Raw genomic sequence first — 5,543 nt, 5'->3', positions numbered from 1 at the left:
CTTTAATTGTTGGAGGACTGTTGAATTGCTGTGTTGTAGGCTCAGAAATGACCTTATCACTTTTACTGAGACAGTCATTTTCAGTTGAAGGTTGTTTTTTTGTCACTATTAAGAGATTTCTCTCCGGTCTAGGACTAGAATAATGCAAAAAAGGACATGAAATATTGTTACAAAAAGGTTTACCTTACAACTTACAATGATTATGGTATTCAATCAATCGAACTTACAGGTACATTGCCTACACACAGGAGAGGAAGATCGCTGATCACTGTTATTGAGCAAGATGCTGCCCTGGCTCTGGCTTGAATTATCAAGCTTTACTTTCTTTGATTTCTTATTGACGTTTCTTGTGTGATATTATTTCAATGATGTTACACACAAATGCAGACAGTTGCAATTAATTGTTTCAAACATTTAAGTTATAGGTAAACTCACTTGTCTTGAAGGAGCTGGGTCTCCCTTGTATCCTTTGAGCTGGTGACAAAATAAACTGGACTTTCGAATCATCAACAGTGTGTAGTTTTCCTCGACCTTGGGAAGAAGCTGAAACATAATGGATAGATAAAATAGAGGAACTTACTCAGGGGCACAATTTTCTCTCTGATCTGTTTGAACAAACCGGTTGCTTACGCACTGTTGGTTTTTTCTGGTTTCCTGAGAGTAGGAGCGGTATGCCGCATGAAATAAACCTTGAAAATGTGCTTGCATGGGTTTGTGTGGTTGGGAGAATCACACAAATAGAGGTGGTTCCATGGAGGAAGTTCTGTGCGTTTTGGAAGTCCGCACTTATTTTCACATTTTGTGTTACATAGTACCTTTTTCCACTCACACTCTGGTTGTTTTTAGACCACTTCTCCTTTTTTAATTCGGTTACATCAATGTCCGGAATTGCCATACTTCTTTTATATCTGTTTATATCAGTAGGTTGAGCCAAAATGTCATCTGTGTTTACTGTATATTGTCAACAACGACCCTGCCTATAATGGCGTTTAGCAAATTTGCAGAACATAACACCTATCCACAGTATGAGGGGCAAGAAATCAAGAAAAAGAAATCAAGCAGACGCCAGACCTGCCAGACGCAAATTTTTATTAACAGTTTTCAGTAAACATAGCGACAAGAAGTTGCATCGAGTGTGATTTAAGATTTATTTGTATTTTGAAGTGTTCTTAGCTGTGACAGTGGGATGGAATCGACGCTCATTGTCATCCGTGTCGATTTCAGAAAAGTGACAAATTTGTCCTCTTTAAGATGCAATATTGTCCTCAACAGAAAATTACAAATTTGTTCGTTGTTTTTGGACAAAATTGCATCTTGAAAGATGCGCGTAAGAACTCATCCAGTCCGGAGACAAAATAATTGTACGTTGACCATGGACAAAATTGTTCCTCGACATTTACTGTGTGCATCTATCTCGTTCAGCATGACCAGAGTGTCGGCCTATTCTTTCTTGAACTCTTCGATTATCTTGGATACTGTGGGGTGGCTCTTTCCCACAACCAACTGAAACCGATCATGCCAACCCTCAGTCTGGTTGTTGGTCCTCGTCCCATTGTCTCGGGCAGCTTGGTGCTGGTTCCACAACGCTGGCAAGTAGCGGGGTGGCCGGCGTTGGCGTCTCGCATTGACCTCGGCGTCGCAGCCTTTGCCTCATTGAAGGCTTCCTCAACAACTTCCGTTGGAACGAAAGCGAGACCCACCACCTCGCGAAATGACGTCCTCGCCGTTTCATTGTCATCTTGGTAGGCGGGTTGCAGGCCGCGACTTTGAATTTTGCGGAAAGCTGCCTGCCGCAAGTGGAAGAGACAGAGGTGGAGCTCGGTGGCAGGGAAAAGGGTCCAGAGATCGAAGGAGGCAGGACGCGTCGAGGCAAACCCCCAAAACGGGTTTAGCACGTACGATTTGTAACGTTACATCTCAAAGTTTGTTAAGAGTTCGTTCCATGCAACGTTTTTCTGGAACCGACCTGAACTGGTTACAAATTGTAACCAAACCGATGATGGACCAGTTCTGTTACCGTTATTGGCTGAGCGATTAGCGAAGCCCATAACTCCACTGACCGGGAAAGTTTCATTCTGTTTGTCTGTTTGTCTGTTTGTTTGTTTGTCTGTCTGTCTGTCCGCACGATAACTCGAGAAAGGATAGGGTATTTCGGGTAAGCGAAGCAGCGGAAACGGAACGGCCGAGCGGCTGCTGGATCCGTCCCAGCCTGCGAACTGCGCATGCCCAGTAGACTCTGCGCCGCCCCGCCGCCTCTCCCTCTCCCCCGCGCATCAGCAGCAGAGATGCAACCAGCGGTGAACTGGCCGGTTCCGTTTCCGCCGCTCCGCTTACCCGAAATACCCTGTTGAGATAGCGACCTGGGATTTTCAGGGGCGTTTTGTATCATAAAAAGACATCCTGCCTTCTTCCTGCCGCCATCGGCCACGTTGTGGACGCCGACTCTTGCGCGTACGACGACGCCTGTGTCGTCACTGGACCCTCGGAGCAGCCGTACGCCCCAACGACCGCGGAGACGAATTTCGAGTCAAGGGCTGCCAATGTCAAAACTGTAGAGCAGGAGGCAGCAGGGCCCCGTGCTCTGCCGCAGCCTGACCAGTCAACGATGGGGATAGTGCCCGAGGTTCATCGCAGGCGTTGTTCTAAATCTAAGAAGTCGGAAAAGGAAAAGAAACGCCAAGTTATTAGCGGCAGCAGCACCAGCTGCTCAAGCAGTGGGGACAGCGACAGCTCCGTAGGCAGCAATAGTGCTGTTGAAGACGATCCAGCTTCCAAGGTGGGTTAACTCTCCAGTTATCCGTGGATAGGAGCAAGGTCGCCTCCTTGCACTGTGGCACGCCAGCTGCTAGCGCGGCGACAAGACAGGGGCGGCTCATAAGGTCGCTCGTAGTCTCTACGGTCGTCTCTGGAGCTGGTGACCGTGCTGCTTGCGGAGCGGTCGGTACAGGGAGTCATTCAGCTCGTAACGTCGCTCGTAGTCCCTCCAACGTTCATCACTAGGGCTGGGGCCCCTGCTGCTTGCGGAGCGGTACCGGGAGTCATTCAGCTCGTAACGTCGCTCGTAGTCCCTCCAACGTTCATCACTAGGGCTGGGGCCCCTGCTGCTTGTGCGGTATGACGAATAGGACGAGTCGTTAGACCGCTCGTGCTGCCTTCTACGGTCGTCAGTGGAGCCGAACCGTCGCTCGTAGTCACTCCTACGTTCACTAGTAGGGCTGGGGCTCCTGCTCGCGCGGCGGTACCGGCGAAACGGCCGGCCGTAAGGTCGCCCACGGTCCTCCTCGGGGCTAGAGGCCCTCCACTGGCCACGAGGCCTTCGCGACATTGTCTGAAACAAAATTTGAACATTACGGTGGGGCCGGACCATGACCATTCATTCTAAAGCAAAGCTTAGATAGGGTACTCCGGGGCACATCTGAACCGGAAGGAGAAGAACAAAAATCGCAGGCGCTGGGAGAAGCGGGGATCGGCCTTTACTCCTCTTCGCACCTGCGATTTTTGTTCTTCCGAGCCCCGGAATACCCACGTATAGACCGAAACTGGTAAAACAAGTGTGCAATATTTGCACACCAACGTGTGCAAGTTGTGATTTTGCACATTACATGGTGTTTAACTCAAGTTGCACACTTGCGTGGTGTGCAAATTTTAGACGTTTTGTAAACGTTTAAATTCTGCACACTTGGACACACACAGTTCTATGCTGTCAATAGGGAACCATATGGTGTGCAGCTGCTATACGTTTCGGAAGTGTCGAAAGTTTAAACACCAATTGACGTATAACATAGTTAGACACCACAAAGTGTCGAGAAAATGCACACTTGAACTTAGACGTCAATTGACGTGCAAAATTAAACACTTGTTTTACCAGTGCTGATTTGGTTACCGTTGACAGAAACAGATCCAGCGTTCCTGATTTTCTTCTCATTACACAAAGCATTTCGTCAAAGCAGAAGAAGTCGCTAGGTTACGGGGGCGTTAAACGTTGTAAATTGGACAAAATACCTTCATATTTATAGTTCAGAAATTCTATTGACGTATTTTTCTTCAATTTCAAACCATCTAACGGGACGTATTATGATTACTTCTTCCCCGCATTCTTCTGATTCGCTTACACTGTTAATGAATTTCATCATTTCACGACAATAATCTGTCACGAATAGTTTGTTATTGAAATTGACGAGAATTATTCGTTAATTTCGGTTACGAGTTGTTCGTAGCGGTAAAAAACAAACTATTCGTAACATCACGATATAATAGTGTCAATTAATCAGGATGTTAGAGTGTTTGATTAAAAAAATTCGTATGTACAGAACCGTTCTTTTAGGACAACAGCCGAGTTACAAACTGTTCTTCATTTTACGAATGTATTCGTTACTTTAAAATAACAGAGAGTTTGTGTAGAAAAATTAACAGGACATTTTTCGTCAAATTACGAAAAAACTTCCAACAGTGTACCGTATCACAACGAACCGATATCGTTAAGATTGCAATTTTTTACTGCGTAATCGCACTCGCACGCCACGATCAGCGCATACTTGAAACATTTCAACCCCAGAGCATACCCTTAGGTGTAGAAGTGCTGGTTATTGCACCGACTTAAAAGATAGGTTATATCACATCATAAACCTGATAGAAGCGCATTTAAACGTAATTTCGCAAGGATTCTACATTATCACACGGTAAATCAACGACCAGCAAATCAAAGGTCGACTGCGGCCTGAGTGGAGCTCAAAAGCGTAGGCGTATTTTGGCTCAACATAGCCCGCACGCCCCGCAGCCGTTGCGTACAGATCCGTAGAAGCGCCAATGCACTTGGAAGTTAGCACATTTTCGGCGCATCTGATGTGCCGAACGAATTAAAAGCGCCGTGTGATGTGCTACAGATTAGCATTACCAAATTGGCGGTGCTATGCAGGTGGATCCACAATCAACTTTGGTTCTCTTTCATAACATTCGCACTATCTTATAACCGTTTGGAAAATCAGAAATGCATTGAAGGCATGTTTCACATTAGCACTTTGTTATCACGAGAAAGGTGAGGAACTTACTTACCCTGTAAAGATCGCTTTTCCTCCACTCTTCAAGCTTTAAGCACGACCGGCTCAGTGTCGCTGATTCCTGAATGGCAAGGCAAGCGCAAATGGCGTTGGAGTGCAATGTTGCTTCTCGACGCCGTTTTTTCTTCTAGTTATACTGTACTGGATGCGGGCGTGCTGAAGGTTGCATACTCGCAAGGGGCTGTTCGGTGGCTCTGTGAGTGACAATAGGAAAGCCCACCCGCAGGCCTGCACAGGGTACAGTATAACTAAAAAACAAAGTCTGCCATTAGGCCACCCTGAATATAAATAACTTTTTAAAAATGCAGTCACTTTCAAGAAATTAACCGCTGGCACACACTGTCCTTGTGGCAGCCTTTCGCTAGAAGACCATGAAGTTACCACATCAGATGCATCAATTGGAGACGGAAATATGTCGTCGAGAGAATTGCTCTCATTATCTGTGCTTTGTATTTCTATTTCATCTTCTTTAGATTTTCCGAAGAT

Source organism: Frankliniella occidentalis, unplaced genomic scaffold (assembly GCF_000697945.3).
Source record: "Frankliniella occidentalis isolate FOCC.00 unplaced genomic scaffold, Focc_3.1 Scaffold119, whole genome shotgun sequence".
Classification (NCBI taxonomy): domain Eukaryota; kingdom Metazoa; phylum Arthropoda; class Insecta; order Thysanoptera; family Thripidae; genus Frankliniella; species Frankliniella occidentalis.
Note: the sequence above shows the minus strand (reverse complement) of the source record.